General features: G+C 40.2%; 1 pseudogene across 1 annotated transcript; it reads right to left on the reverse strand.

Moving 5' to 3' along the window:
• Nucleotides 1-469: 469 nt before the first annotated feature.
• LOC117701989 (leukocyte immunoglobulin-like receptor subfamily B member 3) lies at nucleotides 470-10,108 on the reverse strand (annotated as a pseudogene). The gene is made up of 16 exons (XR_013070291.1): nucleotides 9,948-10,108; nucleotides 9,751-9,786; nucleotides 9,286-9,570; nucleotides 8,844-9,146; nucleotides 8,277-8,558; nucleotides 7,841-8,140; nucleotides 7,229-7,513; nucleotides 5,772-6,074; nucleotides 5,251-5,547; nucleotides 4,709-5,010; nucleotides 2,993-3,109; nucleotides 2,609-2,684; nucleotides 2,435-2,531; nucleotides 2,252-2,304; nucleotides 1,164-1,319; nucleotides 470-1,088 (listed from the first exon to the last, which is right to left on the reverse strand). The product of XR_013070291.1 is annotated as a leukocyte immunoglobulin-like receptor subfamily B member 3 (transcript).
• Between the last annotated feature and the right edge of the window lie 9,801 nt (nucleotides 10,109-19,909).

Here is a 19,909-nt window from a genome sequence, read left to right on the forward strand (position 1 = left end):
TACATTTCCTACAGTCTGTGAATAGCTTCGTGGGCATTCTGAGTTTTTTGGCTAATATCCACTTATCAGTGAGTGCATATATTTATGCATGTTTCTGTTTATAAAGGCAAAACAACCTGAGACTTTCAGAGAGGTCTTTCTAAGAGAATTTTCAGAGTTGAAAGGACAAAGGGAAGTTTACTTCTGTGCCCTTTTCCAGGATCAAACTTGTAGGTCAGTCTAATGCTGAGGCAGTCTATGTCACATCTGCTGGAGAGGGGACTCAAATAGGATAGTATATTTCTTAATTAATTTGCTTGTCCTAAGGCATGAACTTATGCAAGACTTCATCCAACTATTGCTTTTATCTTCTTATTTCTTATCGCAGGTCTTCTCACTCAATCTCTCAGTGACCAGGGCCATTATTCCTACTAATTCAGATCAGTTCTGCATTCATCAGATTTATGACACAATAATTATGGTTACTTCATCATTCAAATTTCAGCTTCATTGAGATATAATTGACAAAAGGTATATATTAAGATTAAAAGGTTTCGCAACTTTGTATACACATACTCATATGTGTATATTCATGTGATAAGAATTAATGAAAAAAGATCACAAATGTGAAAGAGAGTGGACAAGAGTCATTGAGCACATTTAGACAGAGGAAAGGAAGAGGAACATGTAATTATACAATAATCTCAAAAAAATATAAAAACAAAACAGAAAACACAGAACAAAAACTTTCTTTTTTCCTCATTTTGTGTATCAGTTACTGACAAAGCATTGACTCTATTTGTAACAAGCAGGCATATTACTTATCTCAGTCTCCAGAATTGAGTGAGTCCCTAAAGAACTCAGAATATGCTAGACATCAGTTATGTTTGCGCAATGACAGTGCACCTGAGGCAGATCTTATTTTCTGACATAGCTGAGTCCTCCCTTCCCTGTAGAATGTAGATTCTAGATCTCCCTGGACTGGTAGACATCAGAGAAGGATCTCAGCTCAGCATTTTCTTCTTGGAAAGAGGGAGGTTTGCCTGTCCTGGTGTCATGATGCGCAGCTGGGCATAGGTCACATCATGAAGATTCTGGGATGTATCAGCCTGAAATAGAAAACAGTAAAAGAAGGGTTGTATTGGCCACTGGGAAACCGGGGGTCTGGAGAAGTCAAGACCCACCTGCTCATCTATCACTTGGTCTCTGTTCATCTGTCTGTGTTTTGAGTCCTGTAACTCCTTTGGCAACAGGGAAGAAGAGGTGGTCTGTGCCCTTCTGAGTCTAGCAGGTTTCACCTGGGCATACAAGTGTACGGACGTGTCATCCTCATGTTGGCTCTGCAGAACACAAACAAAGAAACAAAATGAGTAGATTTTAGTTCCCCAATGATTCTTCACCAGTACTTAAACAGGGTGAGAGAGAAATTTATATCAAAAGATATAAATCAGGGAGAAAACTTTTGAGAGGATGGTTTTCAGCTGATATTCATTCTAAAGCCAAGAAAAAAAGCCAGGTTCAGAACTAAGTCTTTTATTTAGGAGAGATGACAGAGGTTCTGCTTAGTCAACAAAATGATGGACTGGGTATTAGGTCTCTCTTGCACCTTACTGACATAAATTATTATAGTTATGCTCTAACTGTATTTTGAGAGAAAAGTTTTATTTTAACAGGAAGGGTGATATGTAGGAGGAGCTAAGGTGGGAGGAGTACAGAGAGGAGGAGTAAGGAGAGGAGGAGGAGAAGGAGAGGAGGATCTAGGTGATGAGAGAGGAAGAGAGAGGGGGCCAGACATGGAGGTGGATATTCACATGTCTCTGCCAGTCACAGATAGTTGATATATCTAGATTGGGTATTAGGTTACACTTCTGATTGATATTGAGCATTACTAAACTTATAAAGCCTTTGGTTGACGTTTAAAAAAATTGTATAAAAGCAAAAAGGTGAATGGGGTATGGGATAGGGATTTTCTAGGGAGAGGAAATGGGGAAAGGAGATGCCATCTAAAATATAAATAAAGTATCCAATAAAAATAATAATATTTAACATAAAAGAACAAGAAACATGTTAGTAACCAGACAGATACTGAGGAGTTAGAAAATATGAGTCACAAGTAAACAAAGCAAGAATGAAATTACTGGAAGCAGGTGTTTCCAGAAACAAGAAGCCAGCTTTGGAACATACTGATGGTTGAAAGAAGGGAGGACAGAGGTTCTTCCTGTGGTGGTTCAGATCATAAGTTCTTAGTGATGTGAATAAATAAGAATCTCACCAGTATGTCTAGCTCCACACTGTCTGCAGGCCTTGTGACCTTCACAGTAGCATCTGTAATAACAAAGCACAAGTGTTTTCCCCATGCAGATTCCCAGGACCAGATCCATGCACGTTTTCTGATTGAAAATAGAAGAGGTCATGACGGTAATGGTACATAGTGAGGATTCAGAGTTCCTGATACTTCACCAGCACTGTGAAGCTGAGACCTCAGACATCTCCCTCCCAGGCCCTCTTTCTCACACAAGATTTCTTCCCGGATGGCAGGAGTTAGGCTGGAACTGAAAAGACAAGAGGGTGTCAAGTGGCAGTGATCGATCAGGCGTGTGGTGTCTAGGTTGTTGGGCATGAGTTTTACCTCTTCTGCAGGTGTCCAGCCATGCTTATTGGCTCTGAAGCTTCGTTGGGATGTTGCAAGTCAGTCTTTGTCTGTACTGCAAAAGAGGAAAAAGCCTCAGCCTGGACCTGGAGACTTCTTACTATACAAAATCTCAGAAGAAAGGGACATTTAAAATTAATTGCATGTGTTCAAATATTCTAACAGATAGAAAGGCTGATACAACCTGACATTGGACAGGTTTCAGGATTATATCCTCTGATCTGAGATTCTACAGAAATGTTTCTAAACTTATCTGCCCCAGGCTATGCTTTTTCCTTGGGCTGGTGTCCTAAACCCCTACTTGGAGATTCCACAGTGAGACCCACTGTCTACTGAGACCCAGGCCTCCCACATCCTGCTCACCTCCCTTCCTGTGCTTGATCTGGTGGCAGAGTCTGAGGAAAAAGAGGGTGAGGACAATGAGCAGTAGGAGGAAGACCACGGAGACCCATATCATAGACTTCTGGGACCTTGCCAGTCCTAGGACACAAGTGATATCATAAGTGACAGGCTGTGGAAAAGAGCCTACTATGTGAGACTAAAGAGGCTATCACAGAACCTGAATGATTCAAGACTAGGTCTTCTGCATATATGCTATGGTTGTTTGCTTGGTGTTTGTGGAAAGGGGACTCCTGACTGGTAATTGGAGTTGTCTCTGAATCCTTTGACTGTTCTTAGAACCCTACTTTTCCTACTAGGTTGGATCAACTAATCCTGATGTGAGAGTTTATGCCTGGTCTTATTGTATCCTGTTGTTCTGTGTTCAACTGATTCTCCTATGTGTACTGCTCTTTTCTGATGAAAATGTGTGGGAAAGTATAACTGGGGGAAATTGAAAGAAGGAGCATCTGGGAAGAGTGCAGGAAGGGAAAGCTGCACCAAAATGTATTGTATAAGAGAAGAATAAATAAAAATATTTTTAAAACAGGTCCTACTAAGTGAATGGCCATGCTGTGTATTTATGTTAACTAACTCTCAATGTGATAGCCATGCAACATGAAACTATATCCCAACACTTGCAGTCAGTTTACCTGTTCCAGGTCACCTAGAAGAAAGGTATGTTGTTGTGGATTAATCTGGAGGTATCTGGTCTCCCGTCTAGTTCCCTACACTGGAGCTAAACATTATAAACTCGAAGGAATTATCCTTGATGCTCTTCCCTAGCTTTGTACCACACCCCCACACGAAGTCACCATCCCAGCAGCAAATAGGAAAGAACTGTTGCAGAAGTGGATTCTAGAGCCTTTCTCTGTAAGCAGATGACACAGAGAATATGAGGAATAACAAGAACTTGCTGCCTCTGTGAGAGCTCTAATTTCAACTTGTAGAAACTGAAAACTACACAATAGAGTGGTTTTTCCATGTCAACCTCTCCTGAAGAAAATTCACCAACCCCATAAATAGCATGATCCATATACTCTCCCCACAACAGAGTTCTTGCTTAGACCTCTGTGGTCAGACACCATGGGAGTTTCATGACCTGATACTGTTGAGTAAAGCAATCAGGGGACTTGACACCTCTCATTTATGTGCTCCTCTTAATATCACTATTCATCAGCATGCCTATATTGCAGCCTAGCCTCTGAGATTCTCTGTTACTAGGGATGTTGGTAAAATCTGACTTCCATACCCAGCACATTGATCACCATCCAAGCTAATACAGGAATGGAGACTCACAGAGACAGAGGTTCCATGCATTTTAGAATGGGATAAACTTCCTGGACAGGAAAATCTAAAACTTTTGTTGGAATGGGTTTGTGAGTACCGAAAGACTGTGGCAAATAGATTGTGAGGATGATGTGTGGAAGATCACCTGCATACTTTCATCCCTTTTAGTCTTACATCTAAACTGCAGCCTCTCCAGAACCTTCTACTTTCTACATGGAATATTCTAGATTCCATGTAGAAGGTGGAATGGTCATTAATTATAAAATATCAGTTTATTTCTTAATCTCTGAATAATGAACCTTCTTTGTATGATCTTTTCTATGTTAAACATACTCCTATACCATCCAAGAGCTTCCTTGGTCATAAATCATGGGTTACCTTCTGAGCTCACACAGGTCAGAATCACCTCACCTGAGACTTTGATCTCCACAGGAACACTGGGGTGTGACAACAGGTAAGGAGATGAGCTTTGAGAACCAAAGCACATATAGAGACCCCAAGGACTGGGGTCACAGCACTCAGGAAGAATTCTGCCTCACATTGCGGATCTTGGAACTTTAATCTCTGATGCATAGAAGGATAGGCAGCACCATCCTTGAACAGAAAGAAAGTGTCCATTGGGATTGATGATTGACAGAGAAGGGTCACATTCTCTCCTGAGGACACAATGGTGCCTGGATGCACTGACAGATTGGGTGTGATATGAGGATGTCCTAGAAAAGAGAAACATGAGTGAGGAGCTACAGTCACAGTTCTGAGGTTCTATTTCAGTATCTAGTCTATATATTCAGTTAGTCCCCCATCCACTCCTTTGTCAATTGGTAGATCTCTGAGATTCCTGAGAAGATTAACCTCACCCTGAGATTTTCATCATCATCTTGATGATAATTCCAAGGTCTCCTCCCAAGTCTGTGCCAAGTTGAATCCTTGCTGAATTCACAACTTTTACTCACCTGTGACCAGGATGTCTTGAGGGACACTAGGGGATGACAACTCAGAAGAAGATCTGGATGCACCATAGCATCTATATTGGCCAGCAATAGAGAAATCCACAGAACCGAAGGTGAAGTTGGCATAATATTGTCCAGTCTGTGACTGATTGACAACGAGCTGTGTGAGGTCACTTTTACCCTCTTTGGATAGAGCAAATCTGTCATAACTGGTCTCAGAGGAACACTGGAGTGTCAGGTCTGCTCCAGGGGCCAGAACAGGGCCTTGCTGGTTCAGCAGGGAGGGCTTCCTTGACAACCCTGAAACAATGAGAGATAACATGTCATAGAGCTGATCTTGTAATACATTCCACCCTGATCCTGTTGTGAATATGAAATGACCCCTAATGCTTTGGCCTTAGTAGTCAAGACCTTTCTTCGGCCACTTATTTCCCAGAAACCTCCTGGAAGTGGCAAGACTAATATAATAACAAAATATTTTGTGGTATCAAAATACAGTTAAATAAAAGGCAAGATTTCCTCACCTGAAACATATATCTCCAGATGGTTACTGGCCTCTGACCACACATATGGGGTACTTGCATTGTATCCATAACATCTAAAGGGCCCCTTCTTGCTAAATGCCACAGAGATGTCAGAGAACAGGGCCTGGGACTTCCCAGTGTCTATGAACTGTGCCTTCTGGGACCTGGAGAACTTCAAATCTTTCCCAGTCACAATGAACCAATCATATTTTTTTGAGGAGACACATTGGAGGGTCACATTAACTCCTGGGGTCACCACAGGATTGGGAAAGGCTGAAAGAATAGGTTTGCCATGGTGTACATCTGTGAAAAGAAGAGGCACACTGTCAAATGAGAAAAAAGCTCCCACTGCCCTCAGCAGATGGACTGTGGGTGAACAACTTTGGAACAGTATTTCCTGGAGAAAAAGAAAAGGATTATGAACCTTACAGAATTGTCACCTGTCACCACCAGCACAGGTTGTGACTTGGCTCTGTCAACCTAGAAATTCGTAAGAGTAACAGTTGTATAGTTCTGCATTCAGGCTTGTCAAAAAAAAAGGATGGTGGGATTTACTTTATTGTGCTCTATTTGGATCCTTCTGTCCCAGATTCTGGGATTCTCTGTTTATGTATCACATAGGTCCCTGTTGTCCCCACACACCATATGGTTTCAGAACTCCCTGAGGGGATCACGGAGCCTGAATGAGCCCAGATGGTAAAATTTTGACGGGACCTACAAAGTAGAGGAAGATGTACATATCTTAGGATTGCTGCACAGAAGTCACAGTGACAAATCACATTTAAACTGATATACAATAGCAGAAGGACACACAAGGATCCCACATTTTTCTGGACTCTTGATATCCACAGTTATTATTCACCTAGGTTTTTGCACACAGGTCCAGCTATATTACACATTCTGTAACAATAGGTGCAGAAGCCTAGGATCAATCACCTACCACACATCAAGTCTTTGCTTGGGATCCTGTTTCTGTAGTGATATCATTTAAATGGAAGGCTAGGGCTTTCTTACCTGAGATGAAGAGTTCTATCTGATTACTTGGCACTGACCACAGGTGGGAGCTATTCAAGTAATAGCCATAGCATGTGAACCTCCATCTCTAGTTGTGGGTCACAAGACCCAATATGAACTGGGTCAGGGATGACCTTGAGTATGTATTTTATATATGCAGTCCTGGAGAGTTTCTCTTCTTTCATTAAAGTTAGCATGAACCTTTTATATGCCTGATGTGAGTCACACTGAAGGGTCACATGCCTTCCAGAGGACACCACAGGCTTGAGAATGGCTGACAGGGTAACTTTGCTGGAGTAAACTCCTAGAAGAAACTAGGAAGCCTGTTAGGTGAAATATGTGGTAAACATTGTCTGGCTCTACTGGGATTTGAGGAAGAGACACCACAGTGAACATACACCTTTCTAAAGGAAGTTCTCGGGGATTTGGAAGTGTCCTCTCACCTGTCACCATCAGCTCCAGTGTGTCACTGTGCTGTGACCACCCACCAGAATTGTAACAGTAACAGTGATATTGCCCTGCATTATGCTTTCTCATGGATGCAATGAAGAACATGGCCTTGTTACCAGGCTGCTTTGGAGTTTGTTTGAGCCAGGAAAATGTGTTTCCTTCTTTATACAGGAAATATATGTTGGTTTCCATGGTCCCCTCACACCAAATGGTCACAGAATTCCCTGATTGGATCACAGAACCCGGCTCAGCCCACAAGGTGGGTTTCTGGAGGGTCCCTGCAAGGAAATAGGTGAGTAAGACGTAGGACTTTGCACAGTTCTACAGTAACGATCAACTATACTGTGCTGAGTCTTGACTTTCAATGAATAGCCAAAGAATTGGTAATGACATAAGAAGACCCTTCACTCACCTGAACATCCCAGGTTTCATTCTCATTATCACATACCCCACACACACTTTATTGGATGATAAAAACCAAAGCCTGCATACTGTGTCTTTGGCTCAGGAGCATTTGGTCCTCGGACATACCACATACCAGGGCCTCCACTGGGAACCTGTGTCAAGTGCAATGTTATTTCACAGAGACGCTTCAGCTCCCTCACCTGAGACCAGGAACTCCAATAGGTCACTGGCTTCTGACCACACCTGAGGATTATCTTCAGAATAGCCATAGCATCTGAATCTCCAACTTTGTCCAGAAGTTATTGGACCCACTTGGAACCTGGCCAGAGACGCCATAGAGTATGGGTCTTGTAAGCCAAAAGATCTTTAGATTTTCTGATCATCGGTTCTTAAAATGAACCGGTTAAATATCTGATTTGAGGTACATGAGATGTTCACAAACACTCCTAAGTTTACAACAGGGCTTTGTAGGGCAGAAATGGTGGGTTTTTCATAGACTCCTAGGAGAGATACGCATGAAATAATGAACCAGCATAAACAATCACCTCCATAGATGGTCTGTGGTAGGAGGTACTGTTGGGTTAGTATTTCCATGACAATAACATCTGGATCTTAGACTCCTGAGAGCACTCTCACCTGTAACCACCAGTTCCAGGGTGTCACTGGGCTCTGACCATCCAGCAGAGGTGTAAGAGTAGCAGGAATATCGCCCTGCATTCAGATGGGTCACAGATGGGATGCTGAGTTTTGCTTTATTGTGGTCCATTTGGAGCTGTCTGTCCCAGGATTCTAGGCTTCCCTCTCTATATAGCATATATGTTTGGGTTTTGTGGTCCCCCTCACACCAGATGGTCACAGGGCTCCCTGAGGTTATCATGGAACCTGGATGAGCCCAGATGATGGGTTTGTGATGGGTCCCTGTAAGGAAGTAGAACATGAGGTATGCCTGTCAGGAAAGTTGCTCAAAGAAGGTAACACTTGCAAATGAGACTTAAGCAGATCTACAATAGCACAGGGACACATTTCCCAAAACTCTTGGGTTCCACTTTTAATATCAACCCCGATTTCTGCACCTTACATCCAGCAGTATCACACATTAGGTTCAGTATCCCTGGCTCTCAATCATCCACTACACATCACATCCTTCTCTGGAATCCTGTATCAGATGTAAAATCATTCAAGGGAAAGCAATGGCTTCCTTACCTGGGGCCAGGAGTTCTAAGAGGTTACTGGGCCTTGACCACGACTGGGAGTTACTCAAGTAATATCCATAGCATGTGAACCTCCACCTTTGGTTGGAGGTAACAGGACCCACTGTGAAAAGGGCTCGTCGTAATGCAGGGTATGTTTGCCATGAGGGCACCACAGTGGAGAATTTCTCATCTTCCTTCATTAGAATAAACCTATTATATGGAGCTTGTGATGCACACTGAAGGGTCACATTTCCCCCTGAAGTCACAACATAGCTGGGAAGGGCAGACAGCCTGACTTCACCGAGGATAACTCCTAAGAGAGATGAGGAAGCCTGTTAAGTGAAATCACATGGGAAGCATTGTTACCCTCTTCTCAGATTTAAGAAAGGGTCTCCAAAAAACACAGTCCTTTTCTCAAGGAAGATCCTGCAGTATAGGTAAAGTCTTCTCACCTGTCACCACCAGCTCCATGATGTCACTTTCTTGTAACATGTTAGTTGGGGTTTTATAGGAACACCAGTATTGACCTGCATGATTCCATTGAATCGGTGAGATAGAGAACTTGGCCTTCTTTTCAGTTTCTAGAAGGGTTGTTGGTATCAGGTAATCTGGACTTCCTTCTTTGTGGAGATGGTATTCTTTTCCATGTAAAGACCCTTCACAGAAGATGGTCACCTGTTGCCCAATGGTCACCACATTGCTTGGCACCACCTTGATTGTGGGTTTAGAGAAGGCCCCTGAAAATATCAGCAGCTGTGTTCAAGGATATATCCTTCAGATACCAGTGGTCAGACCAAGAATGTTTCAGGCATCCCCAGCATCAGCCCACACCTGCTGTTCTCCATTTTCTTCTTTCAGGAGTGACCTGTAGTCCCTATCAAATATGTTTAAAATGCTACAGCTAAGAAGACACTCACCTGACAGTACTGGGTTCCCAGATCCCAGGATCAATCCTGAAAGAGAGATACCTGTGAGTGCTTGCACTGAAACCTGAGCAGCTCCTCCACATTCAGATGACTTCTGAGCTGATGAGACATCCTGATGTTCCACAGAATGGTTGTGAGGTAGATTTCCTCTCAGACAAAAATTCTCCCCCTCAGTCTTTACATCTCACCAAGATACAGCAGTGCTTTGAGTGTGGGGGTCATGGCATCCTTTAGTTGCTGCAAGTTTGCAGAGTTTATCTTCTTGCCAAATAAACAGACACAAAGTATATGGCCTACACAGTTGGGATTCTTCTTTGTGTCGTGAGGCTGTCATATTATCAGGCTCTGAGAAAGAGGAACTCGTCTGGAGCATCTGACTATTTTTTTCCAGATCTGTAGTGGGTTGGGCTCCAGAATATGTGGTTTCTGACTCTGTGGTTCTTTAGTTTTGGTTTTTGAGACATAACCACTTGCATCTCACCCAGTTCTAAAACTCATCCTATTCTCTCAGCTGCCTCTGTGCTGGCAATACAGCCGAAATCTGGTTATGATCTCTTCATGCACATCATCTCCATTGTGCCCATCTATATCTGCCTGGATGATCCCAATCAAAGGAACTAGGACCAAACACCAGATGAACCTGGTTGTTTCCTGAGTCTGCACCTTCACCTATAAAAGCTCAGAGCTGCATGATCTTTTTCTCTCAGAACATCTTTTTAGTTATTATTCATTCCTTCAACCAGACTAAACCCTTGGGATGCTTTGGGGATATTATATAAACTTTTCCTGAAGATATATAAACAATGTGTACTCACAAGATGAGACACCAGTGACAGAAAGCTTTATTTCTGTCAAGACTCTTCACAAATCCAGCTGGTGAACCAATAGGTTATATTAGGGTTCATTAGAAGTGTGTGATCAACTTTTCAGGTTTTCTGATTTTTTGAGACAGAGTCTTACTACATAGCTCAGGTTGGCCTGACTCTCACTGTGTAGACCAAAATACCTTGAACTCAGAGAGATACACCAACCAGCCACTGCCTGTTAAGTGTTGCGACAACAATATGCTTCACTATAAAAAAACATTGCCAATGTTCAGTGTTTATATCACTGCAAAAAAGCTTTACCCTCCATATGTTATATGGCTACTATTCAACAGGGAGAGCAATGGCCTGTAAGTCTGTACACCATGTGAAATACATAGGGCACCAACCTTGTGTAAGTCATCTGTGTATAATCACAGTTACTTAGACATCAAAGGGCAAAAGTCATGTTGTTCCTGGAGCCCAGTGTCTCACAGCATGGAAAGATGCAGGTTGAAGCTGTAAGGAGGATGCATAACAGAAGAGACAATCTGAGAAGCTAATTTTTCAGTTGTCATGGTTGAATACAGAGGAAACTTGAAGAGATATGTAGAAGGAAATATGGTATGTACATGAGTCTTGATTTGACTCCATTCTGTTGAAAATCTGCTACAGATGCATTGTCCTTTTCCTAGCAACATATGTCATTTCTGTAGGAATAATCTTAGCAACATCCTTACCTCTCTGGTATTCCTATTTTATTGTTCAGAATTCTTCTGTCTTTTTGAAAGATAATTTTGAGTTAATACCCATTCTAGCTTGAACATTGTTAGTATCCTAACTATGAGCCTCAGCATCATCCTGATTGTCTACTATCAGTCTTATTTTTCACCATGGTTATGGGTTCAGAATCCTTGTGAGTAAGAATTGCACAGGACACATTAACTTTCTGACGTATTAGAACATAGATGGTGTACAATAGGGTTTTAATCATGTAAATGTTTCAATGAAATGGACACTGTCTGCTCATATACAGATGATTCATACATTAAGTCTGAGTTGAAATGGTCAGCAAAATAAATTATGGGCTGAAAAACAGAACTGAAAATTAAAGTTTGCAAATGTGCTCAACAAAGAAAGGCTAACACTGTGTAGTCCCTGCATAGTGGATAGTGTCATGAAGTTCACTTCAGGGACCGTGTTCTACCATGTTGGGTGAGATAGGGTCAGAGCCCCTGCTTAGTGAGTGCTAAGTCAGTATATGCCCTGTGCTCTTTTTGCAGGTGGGTATTGTGATAACTCATCTTACTGTCTGCCGTCCACAGTGACACTAAAATCGACTACTTCCTACTTTCATCCATTGGCATCTGTCTCATGTGTTAATATCAGTTTCAGTTTAGAAGCCACACTGTATCCATTCCATGAAGGATAGCAACTAGTAATCCATGCAGATAATTCAAATTTTTATTCCCCTTTCAAAGTTGACTGATTGACAACAGATATGTTGATCTCAGGCTGTGTTCTCCCCTTCTGTATGTATCAGTTCACTTTCTGTTTCTATAACTTAGTATTTGACCCTGTGTCATTATAAAGAAATCTGTTTTGTGCATTTGGTGTTTCAGCTATTATGTGAGAAGAGAAATTTCTTTTCTGTTCCAATCTATTTAGAGTTCTGTAGGTTTCTTGTGTGTTTATGGGTATCTCTCTTTTTAGATTAGAGAAGTTTTCTTCTATAATTTTGCTGAAGATATTCACTGGCCCTTTAAGTTGGGAATCTTTGCTCTCTTTTATACCCACTATCCTTAGGTTTGGTCTTCTCATTGTGTCCTGGATTTTCTGCATGTCTTGGGTTAGAAGCTTCGTGCATTTTGCACTTTCTTTGACACTGTTGTGTCAATGTTTTTTATGGTTTCTTCTGAACCTGAGATTCTCTGATGCCATTTACATGTCTTTATATATTTGAACATTGCATTAGGGTTATGTGTCTATATAGAAATTATTAATTGTACACAGTTTTGGAAAAGAATAGAAGTCTATATTCTTTGTTCACTCAAGATCAGAAATGAAATATTAATGCTATGAATTTCTGTAATTCCTATGTAGAATGTATCTTATTTATTATCTAGTATCTTGGCTTACAATATGGACAAATTCTAAGCATTTATTTAAAATATCACAATTTTTATTTTGTAATGAAAATATACAGCACACATTTCAATATGAACCTTAAGAAATGTTTAGAGATATCCTTCAAATTTATGACAAACCATTTTATCTGAGTTAAATAAAAATAACTTCAAAAAATAAAAAATAATAAGAAAAAAATCTGGTGAGATTAGCTGATAATTTTCAAAGATGTAAGTCTAAACTCCATCAACCCTTGTGCATTCTCTGATAAGGATGCTGTTTGCTGTGGCATAGAATGCTAGCAAAAAGAAATAGCTGACCCAATAAGAGTTGATCCCCCTCCTGCTGGCCTGGACTATGGTTTAGATTCTTGTTATTTTGTTCCTCTAGCTTCCTAAATGCTAGACAAGACATCACTTCCTTCTCAACACTCTATATCTAAGTGTCACCCTTTCTCCTTCCTCAATCTTTCTCTGATGACCACAGCTCTTTATCTGACATTGCAGTTTCTTCCTCAATGTTCCAGGCACTCATGCTCACTGCAGGAATGTCACTATATTCCATTTAAGACAGAAGAGTAACACTTAGAGCTATACAACCTCAAGCAAGGCATAATTTCCTTGCTCCCTCTCTTGATGTAGGATGATGTTAATGTCTTTACTTTTAAGGTGACTATGGGAACCCAAAAGTCTGGTGACATGGATAAGTTTAAAAACCTGGGTCAACAGATGGTTTTAATGCAGAATTGTATCAGACCTTCAAGGAAGACCTAATACCATTTCTCTTCAAACTATTGCACAGAATAGAAACAGAAGGAACACTACCCAATTTGTTCTATGAAGCTAAAACTACACTCATACCTAAACCTCACAAAGACCCAACAAAGAAAGAGAACTTCAGACCAATCTCTCTTATGACCATTGATGCAAAAATACCCAAGAAAATTCTTGCACACCCAATCCAAAAACATATCAAAACGATCATCCATCGTGATCAAGTAGGCTTTATCCCAGGAATGCAGGGAAGGTTCAATATGCAGAAATCCATCAATGTATTCCACTATATAAACAAACTCAAAGGAAAAAAACACATGATCATCTCACTAGATGCTGAGAAAGCATTTGACAAAATTCAGCTTCCCTTCATGATAAAAGTCTTGGAAAGATCAGGAATTCAAGTCCCATAGATAAATTTAGTAAAAGCAATATACAACAAGCCAGTAGCCAACATCAAACTAAATGGAGAGAAACTTGAAGCAATCCCACTAAGATCAGAGACTAGACAAGGCTGCCCACTCTCACCCTACCTATTCAATATAGTACTGGAAGTCCTAGCCAGAGCAATTAGACAACAAAAGGAAGTCAAAGAGATACAGATAGGAAAGGAAGAAGTCAAAATTTCACTATTTTCAGATGATATGATAGTATACATAACTGACCCTAAAACTTCCACCAGAGAAGTTCTAAACCTGATAAACAACTTCAGCAAAGTGGCTGGATATAAAATAACCAATTGTCTGGTTTAAATGATAACTGTACCCATAGGATCACATGATTAAATACTTGGTCTCCAGTAGGTTGAAGTGTTTGGAAAAGTAAGGAGGTATAGTATTGTTACAGGAGGCATTTCATGAGGGCTTTGAAATTTCAAAAACTCAGGTCATTCTCAGTGCCCTCTCTCTTCCTCCTGCTTTAAGGGTAAGATGTGACCTTTCAGCTGTTCCTGTCACCATGCTTTTGCCTTGCAACCTCTGAAACCACAAACTCAATTGAAAATGTCTTTTTATATTTTGAGTTGTGAGCATAGCCTTTAACAGGTTAGCCATCCCTCCAGAACTAAAAGTCTCCTTTTGTATACTGGTTTGATGATGGAGTTTTGTCCAGCAAGAGAAAAGTTACTAACCCAATTCATAAGATGTTTGATATATTTGATCCGAGTTAGAGGAGATTTTCTGTAGTGAGATCAGGATTGGCCCAGCTTACATCACAAAAGAGACAGGGCACTGGGATTCTTGAGTCTAGAGATCATATTAGTGTAGGAAATTGAGAATTCTAAAGTTTAATAATGAGATGATCAAAGAACAACCCTGGTACTTAAGAATTAACTAAGCCAAGTGCCAAGAAGGCAAGGTGACTTTTACAACTAATGACATTGGAATAAAAAGATGATGCCAAAGGTCTGGGGAACACTATCCTCCCCAGTGAGGGACTCTGAGTTACTCTAGCTATCTTGAGAAAACAGATTTAATTCCCCATGAAATAGATTCAGAAGAGAGTTAATTTTTTGCTGTTTTTAAAAACTAGTCGTCTTTTCTGTTTTCAAAACTGTTATTGCATTAGAAGGCAGAAGCATATAATACTACTTTATTCTACTGTTACCTTGCCCATTTCATTACCCATCACCACCTCTCTTCTTGTGAACTTCTGATCATGTCGTTTCCCACACTCTTTCTAGAAAGAACTATTTTTCCATTAATCTATTTTTCGTTTACATCCCAGTTGCTGCCCCCATCTCAGTACCTCCCTCACACAGTCCCTTCCCCATACTCCCTCTTCCTTTCCTTTGAGAAGGTGGATGCCCGCCCCACTAGACGCTCTCTATCCTGGCACATCAAGGCTCTGCAGGGCTAGGCATATCATCTCCCATTTAGGCCACATAAGGCAACACAGCCAGGGAAACAGATTCCACAACTCCACAGATAGGCAATAGCTTTAGGGACAACATCCTTCCAGTTCCATGGGGACTCACATGGAGACTGAGCTGCACATTCACTATATTTGTACAGGGCCTTAGGTCCAGTCAGTGTATGTCCTTTCATTGGTGCTTCAGTCTCTGAAGTTTAGTTGACTCTGTTAGTCTTCCTGTGGACTTCGTATCCCCTTCAGGGCTCAGGGAAGAACTACAATGCCCATGTTTGGCATCATCTTAAGATTTAAATAGTCAGTGAATGACATCTGTCCCCAAAGAAGAATGATAATATCTCTGACTCAAATGGGAAAGTCAGTCGCTCACTGGGCCTGATATACAGACCAAGCTAGAAAAGCCATAACTGTAAAGTCCAAATGCAACTAAGAAATCCTTTGAAATTCTCTCATAAAGTAACAATATCACATTAGAAAGGAAGCCAAAATGAATTACAACTTACTGTATCCCAACTGCTAAGACATGGACTACTGTATTAACCCCCATTCTATCATATCTAAAACCCACAGAGCAACACCAGTCAAGTCAAGAGTTGAAACTGTCCAGGGAAGCTGTGCTTCTTTTTTCCCATGAGACTCGGACAGAGACAAACAGAACGGAGCGGGATTCGAACAGGCAGACAGAGAGAGAAAGAGAGAGAGAGAGAGAGAGAGAGAGAGAGAGAGAGAGAGAGAGAGAGAATGCAGAGGGCCCACGCCCTCTGCAGGCGGCTGCCTTAGCCGCTGCACCACCACCAGTTAGCTGAAGCTGTGTTTTCAATACATTTTCTAGTGACAAGTCCATAGACTCTTTTTGACAAAATTTGTTCTTTGGAGGAGTTGAATGTTCTTTGGTTATTTTTACTGTTGTTGCTGCTGTTGCTATTGTTATCATAATTTGCAGACTTAAGACATCTGTAAGTATTATTACAATCATTTAATCCCTGACTTCATTTGAAGTTCAACCTTTTGCAGGACAAGATGTCAGAATTTAGTTTCATTTTTCTGCATAATTGAAATCTGTGTTTACCTTTATTATCATTTGTTGATCTGTCCATCCTCCATGCCCATTTTTACATCTCCATGAAGAATGTTTACATCTTTGTCAATTGTTATGTCTTTGTCAAACCTTGAATCTATTTCACTCCATTTGTGTATATCCCTCTTGTGCCAGTACCTTGCTGTGTTATTTGATATGGCTCAGTAGTACAACATGGAATCAAGTATTGTGAGATCCCTGCACCATTCACTTTGTTCAGGACTTATTTGGCTATCCTAGGTCTTCCTTTGTGTTTCTATATAAATGGGATGTTTTTTCCTAAGAATGTGAAGAAAGGTTTTGGTACTTTGATTGGGATTGCATTGAATTTGCAAAAATTTTTTGGCATGATGGATACTTTTCACAATATTAAGTCCTTCATCCATATACACAAAAGAGGTCTTTCCATCTGCAAGAGTCTTTCTCAATGTTCTCCTTCAAAAATTTGAAGTTTTCATCACAGAGGTCTTTCAACTACTCCATTAGGTTTATTCCCATACATGTTTTTTATTTTATGAGACTATTTTGAATGGGGATGTTTATGTAATTTCATTGAAAGCATATTTGTTATTGATATATAAAAAGGCTACTGAGTTTTGTAAGTCAATATTATATAGTACCACATTTATGAAACTGTTCATCATTTCTAGAAGATTTCTGGTAAAAGTTTTTGGGCCCCTGTATGCATAATATCATAGCATTTATAAGTAAGGATAAATTGTTCTGTCCTATTTGTACCCTTGAGCAATATAGTATTAGATTGGGAAGAACTGAAAGCATGCCCTCTATAACTATGATGACAAATGCTATCTACTCTTTTACTTTTTTTCAAAATATAACTCAATGGGTTGTAGACGTTCATATGAGCAGCTGTTCTCACATCCTCACCTTGCCTACTTGAATGCATTTTATAGTTCATTTTTTCTGGTTATTCAACAAAATGATGGACTGTGTATTAGGACTATCTTGTACCTCACTGGTACAAATCGGCATAATTATGCTCTAATTGTATTTTGAGAGAAAAGTTTCATTTTAACAGGAAGGGTGATATGTAGAAGGACCTAAGGTGGGAGGAGTACTGAGAGGAAGAGAAGGAGTAAGACGAGGAGGAGAAGAAGAAGGAGAGGAGAAGCTAGGTGATGAAAGAGAGAAAAAAAGGGGGAGACAGGGAGGCAGATGTTCATGTATCTCCACCACTTAAAGATAGTTGATATATCTAGGTTGGGTAGTGGGTTACACCTCTGATTGAGCAATACCAAACTTATGAAGCCTATGATTAACATTTTTAGAAAAATGTATAAATGCAAAAAGGAAAAGGGAGCATGGGATAGGGGTTTTCTAAGGGGGGAATGGGGAAAGGGGATGGCATCTGAAGTATAAATAAAATATCTAATTAAAAAATGGAAAAAAAGATGTATTTATTTAATATATTTAAATACACTGTACCTGTCTTCAGACACACCAGAAGAGGGCATCAGATTCTATTAGAGATGACTGTGAGCCACTGTGTAGTTGCTGGGAATTGAACTCAGGACTGCTGGAAGTGCAGTCAGTGCTCTTAACCACTGAGCCATCTCTCCAGCCCTAATCTTTCATTCTTATTCATCCTAGTTCTTGGTATTTTAGCTAGAACAGTAAACAAGAGGAAGAAATAAAGCACAAGTTTAAAAGCAAAACGTCAAATTAGGCTGTTTACATATAATATGATTCTGTACTTAAGTAATACTGGACAGCCCACCAGGAAATACTTGGATCTCAAAAACATTTTCATCAAAATAGCAGAAAACAAATCAATTCACAAACGTCACTGTTTCCTAGGTGCAAATATATAAAAAAGGATGAAAAGAAAAATTGATGTAAACATATTCAGATCATTAAGTTGATCTCTGCAAAATCAGTAATATTTTGCTCACGTGGAGTTTGTACAATCAGGGAAGTTGTCTATCTCTAGACTGTACATTTTCACCACCCTCAAGAGAACCATGTGCAAATTTGCATTCACTTCTATCACACTCTCTCAGTTCCTGCTTTATGCCTCTGTGGATCTGTCTATCCTGGATGTATTATAGAGCTGTACTTACCTAATAAGTGACACTGTGTTTTCCACCCTTTTATTGAGTATGTTTCAAAGTCCATCCATATATTAATACATAAAACTGTTTTGCTGTGTAAATTATATTTCCTTGCTTTATATCAAGACTTTAGCAATTTCTGAGACACAGAAAACAATGTATAAAACAGGAGACAAACAGTCCTTTGATATAATGAGACTTCATGAAAATTTGTAGTGCCCTACCCCCAACTCACCATGAGAACCATACAGGAAGGCAGAGGCAGGAACTTCTACCACAGCAACTTCTGCTTCCTCTTTTCTGGTTCCTGCATGAAGCTGACTGACTTGGGTATAAGGGAAGAGCCTTGGGTGTAAGGGGAATTTCCAGGAGCCCAGTTACCTCTGCTCCATCCACCTAGCCCTTTGTTTATCATTCACTCTGGGTGCTCCCTATTCCTCTTCTCACAGGTTCAAAAAGCAATCTTTAAATTACTGAGAAGTCTCAAACTTTGGTAAAGTTAAGATGATTCTAATTTTCTCCCTGAGAAAAAACAATCAACTTCTGCCTTTCCCTACAGTGTTGGGTTTCTAGGAGAACAGTTCTGACCACAGAGTGGGTAAAAAGCCCACAGTCTCTCAGCTGAGTGGTTCCAGTGTGGAATCCATTTGCATTGACCATGCTTGTTTAAAGCTCGATGATATGTATTCTATTTGAAATCATGGCTGTGAAACATGAGATGCCTCCTTCTTCCATAGAATAAATATCTGAGGCTTCCAGGTTCTCATGAAATCATGACAGAATAAGGAACATTCTTCAGTGGAGGAAAACATGTGGAAGATGTACACATTCCTGTTTCATTTTTGGAATGATGTGGTCAGATGCTAGAAAGAAGCCCACCAGAGTAATTTCTCAATCATGTCCTAAAAGTGACCTAGCCCATGTGAGGCCAGCATCATAATTTAATACCAGCTCCAGACAAGTGCATTATAAGAAAACAAAGCATACATGGATAACTCCTATAAGCATAAGTACTAAGTCTTCAACAAATATCACTCAAACATCACATAACAAAACTTCAGTAAATGGAAGATCTCACATACGATGTTGATCCCATTAGAGCACATCACCCATACAAGTGTATCCATGTGATTTCTTTATGATGCTATTATACTAAAAAATATTCGCTAATATACCATTATCAGAACATTTTCTGTTGTGGGTCATGCAAATTTAGTATAATGCTGTGTAACAAGTTTAATACATAATGAACAAATAAGATTTACCCTATTATACAATGATGGTCCAACAACCCCAAAACCAGTTATAATCATCAATGACAGCAACCAAGCAAAAGTGAAAATAAACATAATAATGATATAAAAAGAGATAAAGAAACAGCATTAGGCAATTCTCAAAATCTGTTCATTATAAACACTCACCATCAAC

This window comes from Arvicanthis niloticus, unplaced genomic scaffold (assembly GCF_011762505.2).
Source record: "Arvicanthis niloticus isolate mArvNil1 unplaced genomic scaffold, mArvNil1.pat.X pat_scaffold_381_arrow_ctg1, whole genome shotgun sequence".
Taxonomy (NCBI): Eukaryota; Metazoa; Chordata; class Mammalia; order Rodentia; family Muridae; genus Arvicanthis; species Arvicanthis niloticus.